The sequence below is a fragment of the Pseudorca crassidens genome, chromosome 5, assembly GCF_039906515.1.
Source record: "Pseudorca crassidens isolate mPseCra1 chromosome 5, mPseCra1.hap1, whole genome shotgun sequence".
NCBI lineage: Eukaryota > Metazoa > Chordata > Mammalia > Artiodactyla > Delphinidae > Pseudorca > Pseudorca crassidens.
In genome coordinates this window covers 60,904,422-60,926,622 of record NC_090300.1, presented here as the reverse complement: position 1 = coordinate 60,926,622, position 22,201 = coordinate 60,904,422, and the positions used below count along the sequence as shown (strand labels likewise).

At 37.7% G+C, this 22,201-nt stretch overlaps 1 pseudogene; it reads right to left on the bottom strand.

The window, feature by feature from the left end:
• The window catches only part of LOC137224267 (uncharacterized), a 425,840-nt pseudogene extending 415,816 nt beyond the window's left edge, over positions 1-10,024 (bottom strand).
• Positions 10,025-22,201: the final 12,177 nt, after the last annotated feature.

Here is a 22,201-nt window from a genome sequence, read left to right as displayed (position 1 = left end):
ACTATATTCCTGAAAGCTGAAAATTTTAGTTAGAATGAAGAAAGCCAATACCATTCTAATGGTAATACTATTCTAATACCATTCTGATTCTCTATGACATGAAGGGGCTCTAGGTACTTTGAGTGGTTTCATATGCCCAGATCTTCTTTTGTTTGAAATTCTCCCAGGTACATATTGTCAGAGCAGGAAAATAATATTCACAAATATAAAAATAATATGCTAATAAGCACCTCTGCTTACTTTTTCTTGAACATCTTTGAGAAAAACTACCATTTCTTTCCAGAATTACTTACAGTTAATTTTCACACTAGGTAGAAGCAACTCACATCATCTCAGTTTCACAGTTGGTCATATGCAAACCTGTTGCTATCAAAAACTAGCTGAGAATTCATGGAATTTCTCCTTAATGGCCCAAATGCAAGTGTTCCGATTTCTAGTCTTCTATAATAATTTCTTTGCTGAGTTTCCTTTCAGTTTCACATGTAATTTTTCTTGGATAAAGAAGAAAGCCCTAGAGGATTTTCCTTGTTCTCTACTGCTTCAGAAAAACAGAATTTTAAAATAGCTATAGTTTGCCCAATGGAGAGAGAGAGAGAGATGAGTAACTTTCAAACAGTTACAGCTCTTCTAAATATCCTAGCAGTGTACTCATTATTTGCATTAAAGTTAAAAAAAAAAAAAATTGCACAGCAAACAGAACTTACATCCATCTGAGGTAACATGTTTCATTATATTTTATTATCCCCAAATCAATTCCTAAAGCAATGTGTGAATTAAAATGTTTTATCCAGCATTTTCAAGAAACAATTTAAAATTACACAGCTTATAACAACTTGCCAGAAATATTGCAAGCAGCCATTAATTCACTCTAAACCAATTAAACTCTACATTAATACATGCAGTAATATACATATACTTGTTTCTAATTTCCTTTTGTAATGAAGCATGGGTACAAGGCATAGCCTCACTTGATAAAAAAATTTTAATCCTCTTGTTTGATCTTTCCGTGTCCTCTCTGGCCCCTACTACCAAGTGGCAAAAGTCACTTTGTCCAGTATCACCTTCATTTTTCATTTATAAAAGAAATTTATTTTAAACAGTCATCTATACTCTGTAGTGAGTTTCTAGGTACTCTGAAAATACCTTATATTTCAGGACATTTTATCCTTAAATCCATGGGGAGGTTAACGAAAAGTACATAATAAATGTTCCAGGATTTAAGGTCAACAGTATGGGAAAAACGAATGCAAATTTCACTCATTCGTAGTCAAGATCAGTTATGTATTAGGCTTCTCTAGAGAAACAGAACCAATAGATAGAATTATTCCCATCTACATTTTTACAGATACTTCCAGAAATAATATTTAATCTGGGCACTCCATGAGCAGTCAAGTTGACAAATAAAATTAGCCATCACAATTTCACCCCTTGTCAACTTGGCACCCATTCACATCTTTTAAAACCATACTTAATCTCCAAATAAAAACAATAACAAGGTCATATTTGTGCCTAACATGGTATAACTGTCCTTCATACAATCGAAAATTCACTAATCCCTTGCCCAGAAGAGGAGGTAAATTTCTTGAGTGATGCTTCCTGCTCTCCTTGATATCCCATAACTTAAATATTATGATGTAAAATTAGCAGTACTTAAATGTTATGATATAAAGCCAATGTTACATAAGTGAATAAAAGAGAAAAATATATTTCTACACACATATACACAAATGTACATGTGTACAAATGCATATGTGTGTAGAAATATAAGCAAAATAAGAAGGAATTACTCATGACAATTCTAGTTCTCATTTCTGTAACTGGTCATATGATCATAGCTGGTATTTATAAGTACCTTCTCCCACTACTCATACATTCCCTTTACCTTCACCAAGCATCTCAGCTGGTCATAGTTCTTTATCTTCCGCGGTGACCCAAACCTTTATTCCTAAAGGGTCTGGGCCATTGTAGTCCTGCCTGGACTGAGTTGTAGTTTCCATTGACCTTAATTCCAAGGCATGGTAATTCTTAGAGATGCCCTAAGGCATTGCCTGTATTTCAGACATACTCTTCCTTATCTTCATAGTATAGTAATAGTCCAATTTCCCCTTAGCTGGAATCAATCACCAGAGCCAACACGTTGATTCCCCTTTGCCTTTGAATTTCCTTGTCTTTGCCTCCTTTTTTTGAATGCCTTCCTCTACATTAAACTGAGGCATATTATTTTGACTGCTGATTCAGAGGAATGAGGAGCTTAAAATGGCCAAGTGGTAGTCTTAACTCCAGTTCAAGGGAATCATTATTGTGTCTCCTGGTGGAAGGATTCCTCCCTCTGGAACTAAGACCCTTAAGCTAGCAGGGCATAAAGTTGCTTGAATAGGATTTTGTTTGTGGGTCACTTAGGGTTAATAGTGAGTGGTGCCACTCCCATTTCCACCCCTTGAATCATAGATTCCTGAATCCTGGCCATCAGAGAAATAGCCCCATATATTGGACACTGATTCACAACAAATGCAGCCTTCTAGAAAACCTTGCCCCAGCCCTGCAAGGTATTGTCACATAGCTGGTACTGTAACTTAGTCTTCAAAAGAACATTCCACTGCTCTATTAAGCCAGCTGCTTCACAATGGTGAGGAACATGGCAAGACCGGGGAATCCCAGGAGCATGGGCCAATTACTGCACTTCTTTGGCTGTGAAGTTTCTTTATCAGAGGCAATGCTGTGTGCAATTCCATTACGGTGGATAAGGCATTTTATAACTCCATGGATGGCAGTTTTGGCAAAGAAGCATTGTGTGCAGGGAAGACAAATCTGCAACCAGAATAAGCGTCTATTCTAGTAAGAACAAAATGCTGTCCCTTCCATAATGAAAGCTATCCAATGTAATCAACCTGCCACTAGGCAGCCAGCTGATCACCCTGAGAATGGTGCCATATTGGGTTACCAGTGTTGGTCTCTCTGCTACTGGGGAACTGGGCACTCAGTGGTGGCAGTAGCCAGGTCAGCCTTAGTGAGTGGAAGTCCATATTGCTGAGTCCATGCATAACCTCCATCCTGCCACCATGTCCACTTTGTTCATAAGCCCATTGGATGATGACAAGAGTAGCTGGGGAAAGAGACTGACTGGTATCCACAAAACAGGTCATGCTATCCATTTGATTATTAAAGTTCTCCTCTGCTGATATTACCCCTTGGATGAGCATTCACATGGGAGACAAATATTTTCACATTTCTTGCCCATTCAGAGAGGTCTATCCACATACATTTCCCAAATTTCTTTGTCACTAGTATTCTAATCATGGTGTTTCCAAGTCCCTGACTATCCAGCCAAATCACTGGCCACAGCCCATAAGCAGTATATAAACAAATTTCAAGCCATTTCTCTTTCCAAACAAAGTGAACAACCCAGTGCTCTGCTCTATGTTCTAGAAGGAACTTCCACTGGAAGGATTTCCCTTCAACCACTATCATTCAGGGATGTCCCAGAGAGGGACAATACTACAGCTGTCCATTTTCAGGTGGTACCTGCAGATTGTGCAGAACCATCTGTAAACCATGCCTAGGTCTTCTCTTCTTCTGTCAACTGATCTTAGAGAATTCCCCATGAAGTCACAGACGGAGGCTAGGTGAGAGAAGGCAGTGTAGCAGGAGTGGGGACCATGGGCATTTGGGCCACTTTTTCATATGACTACTTTCTTGTGCCTTCAGGGTCTGCTTGGGCCCAATCACATATACACTACTTCCATTTGATGACAGATATTGCCATACATGCCCAACTTTGTGGCTTGGAGGTCAAATAACACCCAGTTCATGATGGACAGCTTTAGTTGTAGTAATTTGGTGGTCCATGGTAAAGTATTCAGTGGTCCATGGTAAAGTATTCAGTAGTAATTTGGTGGTCCATGGTAAAGTATTCAGTCTCTACTAAGGTCCAGGAGCAGGCCAAGGGCTGTTTCTCCAAAAAAGAGTCATTATCTGCAGATAATAATGGTAGGGCCTTGCTCCAAAATCCTAAAGACCTGTATTACAATTCAGCTCTAGGTATATGAGACCTCTCCCATCATGACTTGACCTCTAAAAGGCCTTTGTATCTATCATCTAGAGGAAAATATGATGCTGTAACTGATCTAATCAGTGACTGAAAATTGCATGAACAGAAGATCCCAAAGTTTTAGTTACTTAAGCTGTGCACACTTTTAAATCTTGTATTGGCCTCAGCAAACCATTTGGAGAAGCAGCAACATATATTAAGGAAATGCAAGAATTCTAAAGCACAAGAAATACTGAGGTTGTAATTAATTATTTTTAGTGTAACATTTTAGTTTTTGTCCATTTAAAGCATAGTTATTAATTAGGCTAAATTCTTCCCAGTACTCCATTTAAGTATTTCTTACTTAAATACTGCTCTAGTTTTTTTTAGTACTCTGTGGTGTGAATCTTATTTGCTACTGGTTGGCATTGTTACCCATAAGAATTCCAGAAAATTATCAATCTGTGTTTCTTGTTGGTGATTCAGATGATCCAAGTTAACCATACTAGTGTTCTCATTTAGTATTAATTCTGGATTAGCATGCCCTTGTTCTTCCTAACTTGTCAAACTTCACATAAATATATTTCCAATTGTGAGATAATTGTATATAAATTATAATGATACATCTCTAGCTTCATACCTTGAATGGCAAACAGCACCCCTGTCTGCCACTGATAATTCAAGCACCATTGGATCTTCTGGATCATATGGCATAAGTGGTAGAGCAGCTTGGATGTGTTGCAGACTCTTCTCTTGTTCTGGTTTCTATGCAAAACTAGTAGGTTTTTGGGTCACCTGGTAAATGGGCTGGAGTAGCACATCCAAATAAGGAATACGTTATCTCCAAAATTCAAAGAGGCCTAATAGGTACTATGCCTCTTTGTGGGTTGCAGGAGGGGTCAGATGCAACAACTTATCCTTAACCTTAGAAAGGATATCTTTACATGCCCCACATCAATGGATCATTAGAAATTTCACTGAAGTAGATAGAAGGCCCATGAATTTTAGTCAGATTTATTTCCTGCCCTCTGACATACAAATATCTTACCAATTAAGTGTAGATTGGTTGCTACTTCTTGCTCACTAGGTCCAACAGTATAATGTCGTCAGTGTAATTGACCAGTGTGATATCTTGTGGAAGGGAAAAATCAAGATTCCTACAAAGTAAATTATGACATTGGTCTGGAGAGTTGATATACCACAAGGTAGAGAAGTGAGTAAAGGTGTATTGCTTGCCTTGCTAGGTGGAAGCAAACCAGGATGGAGAAAAAGTCATTTGTCAGATCAAAAGCAGCATACCAGGTACCAGGGAATGTGTTAATTTGCTCAAGCAATGAAACCACATCTGGTACGGCAGCTGCAATTTGGAGTCACACATGGTTAAACTTTTGATAATCCACTGTCATTCTCCAAAATCCATCTGCTTTCTGCACAGGCCAAATGGGAGAGTTGAATGGAGATGTGGTGGGAATCATTATCCCTGCATCCTTCAAGTCCTTCAAGTCCTTGATAGTGGCACTAATTTTTGCAATCTCTCCAGGAATGTAGTATTGCTTTTGATTTACTATTTTGCTCGATAGGGGAAGTTCTAAAGTCTTCCACTTGGCCTTTCCCACCATGATAGCCCTTATTCCATAGGTCAGGGAACCAGTGTGGAGATTCTATCAGCTACTCAGTATGTCTATTTTATTTATGCATCCTGGAACTGGGGAAATAACCACAGGATGGGTTCTGGCACCCAATGGAAAGGTGGACCTCAGCTAAAACCCCATTGATCATCTGAGCTCTATAAACTCCCCACTCAACTGGTGAGGCACAGTGATGTTTTGAATCTCCTGGAATTAGTGTCAGTTTAGAGCCAGAGTCCAATAGTCCCCAAAAGGTCTGATTATTTCCTTTGCCCCAATATAGAGCTGCCCTGGTGAAAGGTCATAGGTCCCTTTAGGAAAGCCTGGGAGAACGATTAGCTGTATAACTTTTTGGTAGTGTACCAGGGGTCTTACCTCAAGGCAGCCCACCTTCCCCTTCACTCAATGGGTTCTGAGTCTGTAAACTAGCTCAAGTCTGTCGACTGATTGAGGGTGCATAACTCTCTGATTTTATAATTCAGGTTAGATTTGTTCACGTGACCTAGAACTTTTCTGATTCTACAGATCACGTAAGAATTTAGTAGGCTTTCTATCTATTTTATACCTAGGAACACCGTGATCAATTAGTCAACACTATAGACCTGAGTGAGTCAGACTATTCTGACTGCTGCTTTGACTCTGTTGTCCATTATGGTAATGGTACCCACTTGCCTTTGGCAGTTGGAGCGACCACTTGGCCCCTGACACCCTGAGATCCAATTACTCCCGTCGCATTTAGGTTTCCCAATTCAGTGATTGCAATTCCCCCGTGAGATCTGGTCTACAGAGAAGTGTGATCACAGACCTTTTCAAGGATTCTGGGACTCCCTTCACAAATTCATTCCTCACAGTTTTGGTGAAAGGTGTGTCTTCTGGACCCTTCCAGTGTGCACAAGCAGGTCTTAAACCACAAATCCACTCTAACATTCCAATCTCCTTAAGCCTTTGAATCCCTTCCTCTCCATTCATTAAACCCAGGCATGTCCAGCATTTTCAGTTCACTTACAGTGGGTCATCTGTTGGTCCATATTTCAGTCAACCAACCAAAGAAACTTTTAGAGCTCTTCTAACTCCCCAGGCTACAGCATCAAGGGCAGAATATTTACCTAGTGAGCCCATGTCAATGAATTCAGCCTGATCCAACTTTATGTTCTTTCTTCCATTCTCCCATACCTTTAGTGTCCATTCCTACACATTTCCCCTATACTTCTGTCTTTATAAATTAGAAAACTCAAGTAGTTCTTTTGGAGTGTAATGCACCTTCTTATTGGTCACAAATTGTACTTCACCTTTAGGGACCTACCAGGACTTGAGTCTAGTTATAAGTCTAGAAGCAAAAAGGGATCGTAGGAGTGGCTCCTAAGGAGAATATGGTGAAGAGTCACTAGAATTTAGTGGTCCAATGTCCCCAGCTTCAGTAGAGTCTTCACACATGTCCGCATCCCAACTAATAATCCCATTACTTCCTAATAAATGCCCTCACTTCAACAGGTGACACCCTGTGAGTCTTGGAGTTCAACTTGCATTGTAATTCAGTAAGTTGCAGAATGAGGTTCTGCATTTGATTTTCAGCAATTTCAGCTCTGTAGGTACAAGAGATAAATGTCCTTCACGGCACACAGAAGTTTTTAGTTATTTATGTATTGCTTGAGCTAGGAATTTGAATTCCTGTGCTCATTCTTTTCTTTTGCCACTTTGTCAGCAATATTAGGAGCCAACGTCATTATATTCATTAATTTTCAAAAAATGTTCAAAAGTAGCATATAAAGTGACACCTAGCTCCTTGCTTCTTATAAGTGATTGATTAGGAATATCCAATGCAGGTATTTTGCATATCTTTATAAACAGTTCACACTGTGGACCATCAGTGCTGTCTTTACTACTTAAAATAAAGTCATTAGCATCTTTAAATCTAATTAGATTAAAGAGATAATTCCTGACTCTCTACACCAAAACTTGTATTAGTCAGTGTTCTCCAGAGCAACAGATACTGTAGGAGATCTATACATATAAACTGATAGATTGATTATGAAAAATTGGCTCATACAATTATAGAGGCTGAGAAGTCCTATAATCTGTTATTTGCAAACTAGAGACCCAAGAAAGCTATGGTGTCATTCAGTCTAAGTCCAAATGCCTGAGAACCAGGGTAGCCTATGGTGAAAATTCCAGTCTGAGGGCCAGAGGAGATGAGAGGAGAGGAGAGGAGATATCCCAGTTTAAGCAGTGAGGCAGATAAAAGAATTAAAAGAGATGAGTTCCTCCTTCCTCCATTTTTTGCTCTATTCAGGTCTTCAATGCACTGGATGATGGTCACCCACATTGAGGAGGGCAACCGACTTTACTGAGTTCACTGTTTCAAAAGCTAACCTCATCTACATACACCCTCACAGATACACACAGAAATACTATTTAATCTGGGCACCCCGTGGCCAGTGAAGCTGACACATAAAATTAACCATCACAATTAATATACCATTCTTACCTTTACATTTTCAATTGTATATAGAAACTGACCTCCAATCCAGAATATTAATATCTTTCTGAAATCCACTCAAAGATAAAGAATATTGGCTAATTGTATAAGAGTTACCACATTAATCATTAATTTCTAATAGCGTACTAAAAATTCTTATTTGGGTCCAAAACAAGCATATTGAAATTTCTATAAAAATCAATCAATTTGAATAAAATTTCTCATCCCAAGAAAGTTTCAAGTATTTAGTATAGGGAAAGAGAAATAATGCTACTGAGCTTCTAATATGTCCTAGACTTTTTAAGTGGATTTGCTTATGAAATTTTTACCAAAAATCTTAGCTAATAAGGAAATGGATATTCAGAGTTTCCATATTTGCCAGTGTCACACAGTTTGTGGCAGAGTTGAAATTCAAACCTACCTCTAATCCCAAGTCTGTGTTCTTCAGATAATATAAACCATCTACTGAATGAGTCAACTCTTTCTATTTGAGAAATGTTACTGTCCATACATATATAAACATTGCATGTACTTGAGAATATTGCATTTTGCTTTTTTTCACTTGACTTTATGGAAAAAGTATTTTTCCGTGTATATGTATAGGCTCTAAAATGTTAAATGTTTACATCTTTCTAATGCATTTTATTGCTAGTACACTACAATTTCTTTAACCATTTCCCTAATATTAGGCATCTAAATTGTTTCCAAGTTCTTTTATTATAGATAGGTCCAAGTAAGGTAGTCATTCCCTTAGATTTTTGTTTCTATTAAGCTATTTCTTTAAGACACAGTTTTAGTTGTGAAATTCATGAGAGTAAAGGAGAGAAACATCTATATAGTTCTTACTATACACTGCTCCTTTTCTTCTCAAACAGATGCACTAATTTAAAATGAAATATTGCTACTTTTAAAAGGAGCCATTGTCAACACTCACGTTCTACAACAGGGAGAAAAACATGAAGCTTCAGGAATTTATCACTCAAAAGTGTTGTGGATTGATTGCCCTTGAAAAAGATAGTGATAGACCTCTTCCCCTCCCCTGAATTATGTTACATCCCAGAGGACTGAAATGGTCATTAATTTTTAATATTATCTCTTCTCAGTGAAAAGTATAATGAATTTTCCTTATATACTCTTATAGGATTGAAGTCCTAGAAATTCTGAGATTTCAGGGCATGTATAGTGAGGCCAGAAAATGTTAACCAGCTGCTGAGTTCCTGGAGAAGAGTATATAGTAAAAATAAGAGTAATTGTTAATTTACCTACAACATCAGTTCTTACCATACTAAGAACGATAGATGTCTGTACATTGTTTTCCTGTTTAGACAATATTTTCCCATTTGTTTGATCTTGGGGATGGGGTGGGGAGTAGATTACACTAGGCTGGGGTTTATGAGATATAGAGAACTGTGTGCCAGGAATAAAGGTAGTGCCTCTGTCCTTATTGAAGTTAACAGTTTCGTTGGATTAAAAAGACATCATCACATTAAAAGTTAGCTATATGCCAAAGAGGGTGATATTAAATACCTTACAAGCAAAATATATAATGTGTAAGAATATAAAAGAAAAACGTTTATTCTTGATTTGAGTGATCAAGGTAGTTATTATTGCTGAGGTATGGAAATTCCTTTTCAGAAAAGTCATATATGATGAGTGTCCCAGTTACATTCTGGCCCTTCTCCTGCCCTCCCATCATCACCTCAGTGCACTGGATCCAGGCCTTTGGGAGCATCCCAAGGGGTTTCCTTTAGGAAGGTCAGCCAAGTTCTGGATCTCACACTTCCTTGCCATCTCTGGAATAGATCCTTTTAGCAACCTGAGAACAGAGGGCCGTGCCCAGTGATCATCTACCACTCTGTAGCAAAAGATTTCTCCTGCATCAAAACCATCCATGTCTAAAAACTTTGGTCAAGTCTGAGTGTGAAAAGTATCAAACTACAAGAATGGGCAGTGAAAGGAGCTGCTGACCGCAGGAGACAACTTAAGTGCATCCATTCATTCAACAAATACTTATGGAATACCTACAAGATATCTGGCTCTGGGTGCTTATACACATCATTAAAATATGAAGGAGGGGACTTCCCTGGTAGTCCAGTGGGTAAGACTCCATACTCCCAATGCAGGGGGCCCGGGTTCGATCCCTGGTCGGGGAACTAGATCCTGCACGCATGCCGCAACTAAGAAGCCCTCATGCTGCAACTAAAAAGTCCCGCATGCCATAACGAAGATCCCACGTGCTGCAGCTAAGACCCAGCACAGCTAAAATAAATAAATAAATAAATAAATAAATAAAATATGAAGGAAAAATGTAGTATTTAATTCTGAATATAGGACAGAAAATATTCACATAATTTATTTACAGTAAGAACAAAGAAAATAATTTACTCCAACCCCCTTATTAAGAATATCAAATAGCTTAGACTACCAAAAGTGACTTACTCCAAGTCAATAAGTGGTTAGGGTCAAAGCCAGATCTTAGAATTCAAATTATCTTATTCTTTGCTAATCCATCTTACCCAAAGGTTCCATGAAGACATTTTCATCACTTTTGCCTTGCTGAAATTTTCAATCCTCTTCCCTGAAAGAAATTGTGAAAAATGTTTCTCAGTGAAGAAGTAGTTTTTATCTTTCTTATTATTATATCCCATGATTGTTAGTTCTTCACTATCTAATATTTATTCTTCAATGAAGTGACCTTGAGTAACTAGGTAAACATCTACAATGCTTCACAAACTATTACAATGGCTCAAATAATGGTATAAATATTAAAGCTGTGCTGTTCATCAAGATAGCCACTGGCCACATCTGGCTAATTGAGTTAAATTTTGAATTGAAATTACCTAAAATTAATTATTCAGTTCCTCAGTTGCACTAACTGCATTTCACATGTTCAATAGCCACAGGTAGCCAGTGGCTACCATTTTGAACAGTGAGGATATACATTTCCGTCATTGCAAAAGTTCTATTTTAAAGTATTGTATTAAAGCAATGAACCCACTTTTCACCCTGCATTGTAAAGAATGAATTAACTTACAAAAATGCATTTTTTTCCAACACATTCTGCCTTGAGTAATAAGATATTTGCATAAGGATGAGCAGGAAGAGGGATTTTACTGAGAAGCAGTACAAGGGAAATACAATCATCTCGTGTTTTCCTACTTCCCTACTTGCAAAACTGAATGTTTAAATGGCATTCTTTGAATGCCACAGATGCTGAAAATCTTCCTCTTCATATAACCAGAGTTTGAAAGCTTTTCCATAAGTCCTGTGAAATGATTTATGGAGAAACAGCATTACCGTTCACTATGGTACTCACTCTCTTGCACATATATTAAATATAAAACAAATAAATAATATATACTAAAGAAAACACATATGATTATTTAGGAAGAAAAGTTGTTTCCAAATGGATATTTAAATGAAAAACCATAAGAGAAAAGATAATATTTTTGACTATGAATATTAAATTGGGCACATCCTTCTTCCAAAAGTAGAGAATTTTGTAGAAAATCATGGAAGCATAAAAATATTTTTATGTAATAACATTTATAGTAGTAAAAAGTTTAGAAAACCTAAATGGCCATCAATACAATATTAACAAAACAAAATAGTCACTTCCATACAAAGTCATATTATATAGACATAAAAGAGAATGACCAGAACAACTGAAAATGCAGTCTTCTCCCAGGAAGGAGCAGTGTGATTTCACATAACGGAAATAAAAAGTGTGCATATACAAAAAATAAATAAACAAAAAGGAAAGATAACCCTAAAGTACTAATGTTGGTTACTCTGGTCAATAGTATTTAATATTTTGGGTGTTTGCTATTCTCTATTTCTCTCTCTCTTTGTCTCTGTCTCTGTCTCATTCTCTCTCCTTACCAGTCTTTGCTAATTGTTTTTTTGATATTGAATATGTACTACTATTATAATGTAAAATGTATAATATATTTTAAAATAAAAAACTATTTCTCTAACTGGATATCATTTTAGTACAGAGTTCAAACAACAAATACATGAATGTATAAACAAACAAATACAAAAATAAATATAGCTAACTTCCCCAACACACTTAAAATATAGTTTTGGGACATCTCTAGAAAATGAAACAGAGTTTACTTTTGAGTATATTGTAAGAAACGAGTCTATAAGGAATCAAGTTTTACTTAGTTACTAGCCTTGATTAATAGTATAAAAGCGACAATGAAAAGAGCAAGAGGAGTTTAGAAATAAAAAATAGAACTGAGGAGATATATATATATATATATTCATACTGTGGCACTGTGTCCTGATAGTTATAGGACTATTCCCAAAGTTTGAGTTTTAATTGGATTTTTAAAACCTTGAAAGGCGAAACAAACAAATCAATAATGCTAAACAAAGCAGTTTATTAGTCTGGTTACCAGCTTTATGTATCTTTATTTTTTTCAAATATTTACTGTGCACATTGCAGGCAATAAGTGAATTTTCTAAAAGAACAACTTTTAAAAGAAACTCAAAGATTGTAAGTTTTTCTTTCCTTTTCCTCTGAACCTTAATGAGATCAGGTTCACATAGGTATTACAAACTGGGGAGGGAAGAAAGAAGAATAGATGAAGGGGGTGGTGATGGGAGAAAAAGTTCTAAACCATTTCAGTGGAGTAAAGATCAATTTCATTTTAATATAATTTTTAATGGTTGTTCAAACTCCTATAATGCACCCACACACAAAAGGCTTCAGTTAATGTGTGTGTATTTTGAGCAGTTCCCCTCTTCGACCCTCCAGTTTAATTTCCGTCCTTCAAATGAGATGAATGGAGCGTGAAGCAGGTCATATCTCAATGCTGACACATGCGTTGCAGATAGAACACACAGCCTGGAGAAGCAGCCAGTGTGGAGATTAAATCAAAGCAGCTCTGAATAGATGGGAGGTCAGCCAGGGCCAGCTTTGACATTTGATAGGACCTTGTGATCAATCAGACCTTTCTTCACTCTTCCAGTCTTCCTTATGACAGTGGCCTTAAAAAACAGATGGGATATGTTACAAAGTGCAGGAGAAGCACTAGATTGTGAAAGGAGATAGGTGTCAATACTATCAAAGGGACAACTGTTATTTGAAGCAGCCAGCAAATCAGAAGGCCCTGCTTTGCTGAAATTGCTATGTTAAAGTATGCCTTTCATCATGTGAAATCCGAGCCTTGAGAACGATGAGATAATTTTTAAACTGCTTTTTAAAATTTCTTACCTCCTATACATTACACTGTAAACTTTGAACTTTCCTGATATCCTAAGGTTAAATTTTAGCCAGTCTTCACTCTGTGAATAAGCTGTGTTTCCAGCAAAGCCAAGCTTAGTCTTTGCTCTATTTGTTTGTTTCTTTGTCTTCTGGGGAACACACACACACACACACACACACATAAAACCAACACATGATAACCTTTGGAAGAAAGGAATCAGAGGGTATTAATGTGGAGCACTCACTGGGTGGGGACCTGAGCATAGTTTCAGGAAATCCCAGTCGTGTCGCCAAGAGGGTCATGAAAAATGAATGGCCCTGGAGGAGCACTGTGACAGACTGTTTTAGTGAGTGGTAATAGGCCATCTCTAGGATGAAAGGCCATGTTTTACAATTGTACAGGCTACCGGCTATCACACCAGTCATTATGCCTGCCTGATTTAAGGGAGATGCCTTTTATGGGGGTGACATGGGAGCAAATTATTTTCAGGAGTACCACAGCTCTCTCTTCTCCTCCTCCACCTACCTCTCCATCAGGACCACCGTCATCCCAGCCGCATAAATACGCTCTCATATTTACACAAGCACATCCTCTGAATTTCTCCCGTCATAGAGCATTTCATACTCATAGTTAACCTCTCCAAAATGTGTCACCTCAGGGTATAGTGGGATGGGAAAGCTGTAATGTGGGAGCGTGGCCTAAGGAGGGTTGAGATACGGAGGAATAGCACAGATTCACTCCGCTACCTCTCCTTATGAGATGTCTTGTTGGGAGACTGCGAGCCAAGGTCATCTGGCCTTAGAGACAACTATTGAGCTAATCTGCAAAGTGAGTTTCCAAAGTCAGATTTTTACTTGACATGTACTCCAACTTCACAGAAAAGATAGCATTTGGGTCCCGTTTTGTTTCTTGGTTGCAGTGGTTTGTCATTAGCTAAATATGCAAAATTACTCAAACTCTGGACAGGTTCTGATGAGAAACCAATTGCATAAAATTTTCTCTAAGTTACTTTCCAACACTAATACTTTGTGATTGAAATTCTAAGATAGAAGTATAATACAACCAAAATTTTCTATCAGCAGATTAGATATTCTGGTAAAAATAACTCCATAGAACTTGTTGATGAGCTAATTCAATAGCAACATGCAAAATTCCATTTCAAAAAAAAAGAATATTTAAATCTATTCAGAAGAGTTATCATTAGAGTAATTTGTTTATGATATATGATTTAGGTCCCTTAAGGTGTTAAGTGAAAAAAAAAAACTTTATATTTCACACTAGACTGTTGAGGAAAAGATACATATAACATACTTAGATTTTAACAAAGTTAATTCAGCTGCTTTCTTAATACAGCTGCAGTACAATCAGTAGTTAAAATATGGTATCTACAACAGTGCTTTCATCGTCTGTGTCACAGGGTTTTCTGAAGAGATGGTATAGTTACTCTGATAAAATTTTCCAGAGAGAATCATAACATAACCGAGAGACCTTTGGATTATGAAATACACTTGTGTTTATGTATATATTTAATCTATGCAAATTGTGCCCTGATTCTGGCCCCTAAGAGCTCAGATGTTTGTGAGAATTTAGAGATTATTTACAGAGAGCATTTTTTGGGAATAATTTTATCATTGAAATGTGACACAAATCTTCCAAAATGGTAATTCTCTCTAGCAAGGTAATCCTTCAAGAGGTTTTTATGTCTCAGAGAAAACTGTGTGTAATCAGAAGACTCCATAAAATACATGTTGGTTTGAATCATTCTCTATAATTCCATTTAAATATTGCCAGCTCCAGACACAGTCGAAATTGCCCTGTATCTCATGCACATCTGATAAAGAAGTCAGAAAAAGTTGGCAATTGGCAGTTGAGTAGCTAAAAGAGGAAGGAACAAAAGCTTTGCTGTTGTTTCCCAATTAACTTTCTTTTCAAGTGAAATTTTGAAAAGAAAAAATAAGAAAACTGGAAATGACCTAAAAATTCTTGTGTGATAAGATAAACTTTGGCCTGACCATCACCCTGTTACTGAATACATAGTCTGAGTATGAGAAAGTGGACCAAAAAAACACAGACTGTATTTTCCAACAATTATTTTTAAAACTTATGCTAAAACTTAAAAGTGAGTGATATAAGGGATTCAACTGTAAAGACATTAAGTTTGTTGGAAAATTACAGGAAAAAGCAAATAAAAAAGTTAAGACTCTTAACCAAAATTCCATTTTTAAAAATGGAACTAATACCACATTCTTAAAAAAGATCTGCTTTCTCAAATAGAACAAAGACAGTTGTTAATATTGAGTCCATTGTATTCTATATTTTAATTGTCTTTTAAAAATAACAAACATGTAAGCCAATGGCATTTGTGAGAAAGACCCCAGATGCATAAGGTATGTCATAAATGCTCTAGCACATAACAGTTTAAAATACATGCCAGCTCCCTGTCCCCTTGTGAGAAACAGAGAAGTGAGAGTCTTGGTTATAGACATAACATGGGGTTTTTGTTGTATTAGACCAAATGTCGCTGTAAACCCTGAGATGGAGCCCTTGGGATCATGTGCTCCTGATACTAAAAATCAATATAACTGTCCAGTTCAAATATCTCCCACATTCTGGACATTTAAGATCAGCCAAAGTTTTCTTAGGGGTAAAGGCTGTAACCTGGTGACAGAGTTTATTTCAGCTTGGGTAATCACTCCTCCCTTCAAAAACATCATGGGCTCAGATTTGGCAAAGGGGCCTATCTGGATTCAAAACCCATCTCGGGCTGCATCCATATAGACACTGAAAGGGCTAACCCTCGTTCCGTTTCATCAGCATTGTGCCATTAAGAGAATCCACCCTATTTATCTACACTGTTTATTAGCCTGTTTATGCAAAGAGGCACAGGAGATTTTTGCCTGGAGTGATTAAGAGTTCAGGCCTTGCAGACAAGGCAAGCCTGAGCTCAAATTTCAGATCCACCTCCTACCAATGTGTGACATTGGGCAAATCTCCCTAAAGTAGGAGTAATAGTGATATCTACTCCAAAGGGTAGTTATGACAATTATCTAAAATGATTATATAAAGCAATTTTCACAGTTTTGGGTACAGATAAAGCATAACATAAAGGTTAGCTATTGTTAAATATTAATCCAACCTATTTTACCTTTGAGCATTCTAACCTGGAAGAATTCCAAGGACACAAGGGAACATCATGCCCTAATGGACTTTTTAGCTATCATTTTATAATTAAAGGAATTAATTAATCGAAATATAAAGCAAGATAGTGGAGAGGTAGGAGACCAGACTTGAAGTTGGTAGACTTCAAATGGTAACTAAAGGATTCATTAACAATGACATCTTATTAAATGGATTGGAATTGCCTCTTCATAAAATATTGCATAAGAGCAATTAGAACATTTTAGTACAGTTTGTCTTTTAGAACACAAATGTATTTTAATCCATTTCTGCATAATAAATTATCCTAACATTTACAGGCTAAAAACTATGAAACATTTATTATCCAACAGGTCTTACAGATCAGGAATCCAGGATCAGGTTACCTGGCTAGATTTGACTTAGATTCTCTTATGCAGTACATTCAGTTTCGGCTGGGGCTGCACTCATCTCAAGGATTGACTGGGAGGATCCAGGCTTATTCACAAGGCTGTTGGCAGGCCTCAGAAGGTCTACTTTCAAGCTCACTCCCATGGAACTCCCCTCAGAACTGCCTCCTGAATTGGCAGCTGGCTTCCCCCAGAGTGAGTCATTCGAAAGACTGAGAGAGCCTGTAGATGGAAATCACGGTCTTTTATAATCTCACCTCAGAACTGAGATCCTATCACTTCTGCTGTATTCTACCTGTTAGAAGTGAGTCAAAAAGCCCAGACCACACGTAATAGGTAGAGATTACATAAGAAAGTGATCCCGGGAAGCAGGGATCACTGGGGGGCCACCTTAGACACTACCTATAGTCTCTCCTCTGGCTTCCAATGGTTTATATCTCTCTGAAATGCAAAATATACTCACTGTCCCCAACGACCTCAAAATTCTTATCCCACCTCAACATCAGCTCAAAGCCCTGAATCTCATCATCTAAATGAAGTCCAAGTATGGATGAACTTCCTCAAGTGTAATCCCTTGGTATAGTTCCTTGAGACTTGTAGACCTGTGAAACCAAAGAAACAATCTGCCCCCCATGCCCCACACACTCACCCAGCATGCAATGGTGGGACAGGCATGGAATAACCGCTATAGACAGTCCTGTTCAAAGCGGTGGGTGGGAGACACAGAGGAATTAACTAGTCCATGGCAATTCTGAAATTCAGCCAGGCAAATGTTGGGAGATCCTTGATTAGGTCTCATATCTGAAATAATTCTTCATTTTCTCCACTCTGTCCTCTGGGCTCCTGGTTCCACCCTCTTCTGAGTCATCTCTCCACTCTCATAAAAGGTAGCACATGTTAAAATTCTAGTGATTCAAAGGACAGTCTCTCCTCTTTGCATGCTGTCTCTTCCCCCTCAGTCCAAGCTGGTGATGTTTCTGCCTATATTTCTTTTGAGAACTTTGTGAGTCTCCTGTGTAACTTCTTGCTGTCAAATTCAATAGACAAAAACCATACCCGCAAACCTCTTCTGGATAAATCCCTCCCTTTCTAGGCCTTCTGCTAAGTCGACTGAAGGGCAATGTCCTGAAACTTCCTAGAAGTCCTATTGTTTGAGAGACTCCTTGGCACACTCTTAATCTCTTTAAAGGGCCTTTAGTCTGATGGAAGGTTCTCTGAGGCACTACCTTAGATCTTTTCAAGATCTTAACAGAAGATTCTGTGGCTACACCCTGGACTTTATCTCTTACTTCATACAATGTTCTCCTAGTGCTGCCCAGAGAACATTTTTTTTTCGATTTTAGCATCCTGGACCTTTTGAAGAGTCTGAGAGCTTTCAAACCATCATGGCGTGGCTTCTCTTTCTTTAAGAGTCCTTCCCTGAGTTTCTCTCCCTCTCTTTCATCTCATACTTTACTTCAAGCAGCAAGAAGAAACCAGGCGTTACCTAAACACTTCGCTTGGAAATATCCTTAGATAGATCCCCAGTTCATTCAGTATATTTCCTACTTTCTATATTACCACAGGCAAAAGTATTGCTAAATGTCTGCCCTTTACTACAGCTTCCAATAAGATTTTTCTCCCATTCTTTGAGGTCTTCACTACCAGCCTCTACAAAATTCAAAATTGTACGAATAGTACATTCAAAGCATTTGAAGTTTTCATCAACACTCTCCTCAAAATTCTTACAGTGTTTCCAACTTCTACACACTGCCTGGTTCCGAAGCCACTCCCACATTTTAACTTTTGTTGTGACCACTTGCAGATGCCAAAATCTATATCAGTCGGGGTTAGAGTTCACGCAGCATTTATACAAAGAGAACCATTAGAATAGATAGATTGATAGGTTAGATAGCTGATAGATCAATAGATAAATGATAGATAGATACATAGACAGATAGATAGGTTTTTTTTTAAATAAGATTTGACATCATACAATTCTGGGAGATGTTTAATAAGCCTCCAGAAGGCTGTTGTCTTTAGTTTGACGCTGAAGCTTGAAGTCCAATGTAAGCAGTTGGAAAGGGAAGAGTGATGTAAAGTGGATCAGATAAAAGAGAAGTTGAAATTCACAAGCATGACTTGAGCCCATGAAAACAAACTATTAGAAACTGTGTGTGTGGTTTTTTGTTTTTGTTTTGTTTTTTGAGAAACTGTGTGTTCTTATTGCCTGTGACCTTAGTGGTGTGAGTGTCTTGAAGCAGCCAGGGGTCCCTGGTCATGAATCTAAAAATATGCACCTGGCCCAGGAGTCAGCAAAGCTAAAGTAAGATCCATTAGAAGGTAGAGCAGTTGCAGACATGGCTACTGTCTCCTTCACACCAATGAAGAAGCCAGCAGAGAAGCAATACAGGTACTAGATATAAAAGAGGTGTTGCTACAGTTCCACCCCCCAGATCTCCCAAAGATTCTGTCTCATGGCCCGTCCTCATCAAAAACATACAGAAAAGGAAATTTTGAGGAATGTGGTTCAAGGGAGTCAAACTGATACATTAAAAAGCCACCACAATAAGCTCCTTTAATAGTGTATGTATGTACTTTTAAAGAAACTTTAATCTATTTTATCTATTCAACAAATGCCAAGAAATATTCTGCGTGCTAGGAGTACAAAAATGAACAAAGCAGACAAAAATTCCTGTTTTCTTGGAGTTGATTCCCCATTTCAGGAATATTGACAATAATCAAAACATAGTGAATAAGTAAATTATATAGTACCTGAGAAGGTGAAAAGTGCTATAAAAAAATCCAGATAAGGAGATTGGGACTGTAGACTAAGGAAGGATTCCATAGGCCTCAATGAGAAGGCAAATTTATACAAAGACTTAAGGGAGATGAGAAAGTTGCATGTATTAACCATGCAGATATTTGAAGAGAATTTCCTTAGTACTTAGAAAATGGTATATAGTCCACAAATGAAGGGATCAAAGAGTATATAACTGAATAAATGAATGAATAAAACCGAGCCAAATATAATGGGAAGAAATAAGACAATGTAGGAGCATTGTCTCCCCACAAGCTTTTCAGATGAGTTGCATTGAGGAAATATTTCTGTTTCCTGTAGTTAGGATATTTGCTGGCAAACATCCTGGACAATTTAAAAATCAAATTCATTGCAATAGTGTGAGGTAGCTGATGGAATCAAAGAAACTGATTAGCCAGGCCTTGGAAAGAAGAAATCAGGACAGCTCACATAGTGCAGGTAAAGAGGATTAATGGATCAGTGAGGATTCTCTTCAGAGTACCATTAACAAAATGAATCAAGGACCATGTTTCATTTTTGTGTCATTCCACTCAAGACTCAAATTCATGGGGGATTATCTCACTGTTCAAGCCTGGTCACATGTCTATAGACTAGTGGGAAGAAAGGCAGGACAGCTGGACTAACAGTGCCACCAAGATCACTTGGAACAAGGGTCATTAATTCTTCAAAGGAAAAGCATGTGTTACTAAATGAAGCAGGAAGGGATATTGGGCAGGTAAAAGCAATAGACAACCACCACCACTATCAAAACTCTTTGTAACTGGCTGATGATCTACTATATGTACATAATAGGTAAAGAGACTCCAAAGAAGGTATGGATCCCAAAGGTTTTGGTGATTTAAAGATTTAAAGACAAAGCCAAGTATGAGATTTTTCTACTCTGTCCCCAGCCCTAGGGCCATCTTCTATTTCAAGGGTGGCTCATGCTTTGCCTACTTGGCAATGGTGCATAGAAACAAGTAGTGGAAGGAATGGAAGGGAAGAAATGTCTTGAACTAAATAGGATGATTAGAAACACCTATTGCCTATAGATATGACCTTGGGTGATGAATTATCATTCTGAGACCACATAAAAAGCCAGGAGCATTGCAAATGGGATAAACAGATAAACATTCAGACACTGGGGCTGTCTTGACTGTAGAAAACATTACTTGTTTCTTCTCAGCCTATTTGTCAATGTCTTCTTATTCTATTGCTAACATTTCACTGACGGGTATATTTAAAAAATATTAATTCAGAACATGAATCTTTCCTTTCTTCTCTAAAATGTCTTTGGCTATGTGATACTTTCACACAAAGGAGCTTATTTTTGGCACTCAAAAAATTCCTTTTCTTCCTGCTGGCAAGAAGAATTCACCCACTACCTGCTAGTGCAAAATACTTATTTTGCTTAAGAAAAGGAAAAAAAGGAGGCTCCTCCAAATGATACAGAAAAAAAAAAAGATATTAAATTTTAAAAAGGACAAAATGACTCCTCTTTGAACATTTTCCAGAACAACACACTGCTGCCTGTGTATTGTTCCAGAGGCTAATAGTTATATAAATGCCTCTCGAACAGCATCTATTTCATAGCATCATTGTCTTTCCCACAAAAGGAGTAGGCAATGGAATAATGACTCACTTTTTAACACACCCTTATTGATATCCAGAGCTCATCAAAGGAGAGATTACTGCATTATTTTTTCAATTTTCTTTCCTCGTTTTCTTCTTATTGTTCATTTTTTTGTCTTTATTATGTTCTTCTTTGATGTGTGCATAGGACCCCTATGTTCACACTGGTGTTGTAAGGAGAAATTAGACTAAGAATCAAAAGGTTAGAAATCCCTTTGGTCTAGTAGTTTACTAGGTACTCTGAGGCTGATATTTTCTTTAAAGAGAGGGAGAAAAGTGGAGACTTTGTAAACAAGACTTGTGGAATTTGATGCTCAAATGGATATTATGGGGATTAGACTAAAAGGTCACTTTTTAAAATTCTTGGTTGCTTGGTAATTTAGATCATATCACACTTTGTTAGGAAACTATAAAGTTAATTATATGATTAAAAAATAAACTTGATTATCAAAAAATCAACATGGTGGAGTAGGAGACGTGGTACTCACCACCCACCATGAATACATCAAAAATACATCTACATGTGGAACAATTCTCACTAAAAAACTAACTGGAAACTGGAGGAAAGACTTCTGTACAACCAAGGCTGTAAGAAAGATCCACATGGAATCAGGTGGGAAGGGAAGAGAAGCAATCAGGTTGGGACCTGTGCTCCTGGAAGATGACACAGTAAAAGGGAGATTACATGGGTGGAGATCTACTCTGGGGAGTAAGCTATTCCAGCCACATATTAGGCACCACAGCCCTGGGGTCTGACAAAGGGAAGTCACTTGGCTGGTTGGTGGGACACTGGGACTGACAGGAGGGCTGTGTGAAGCCTGGACTGTGCTTAGGAGGATCACACAAACACTTGCTTATTCCAGAAGCAGGGTGAAAAAGGTGGATTGAGAATGCACAG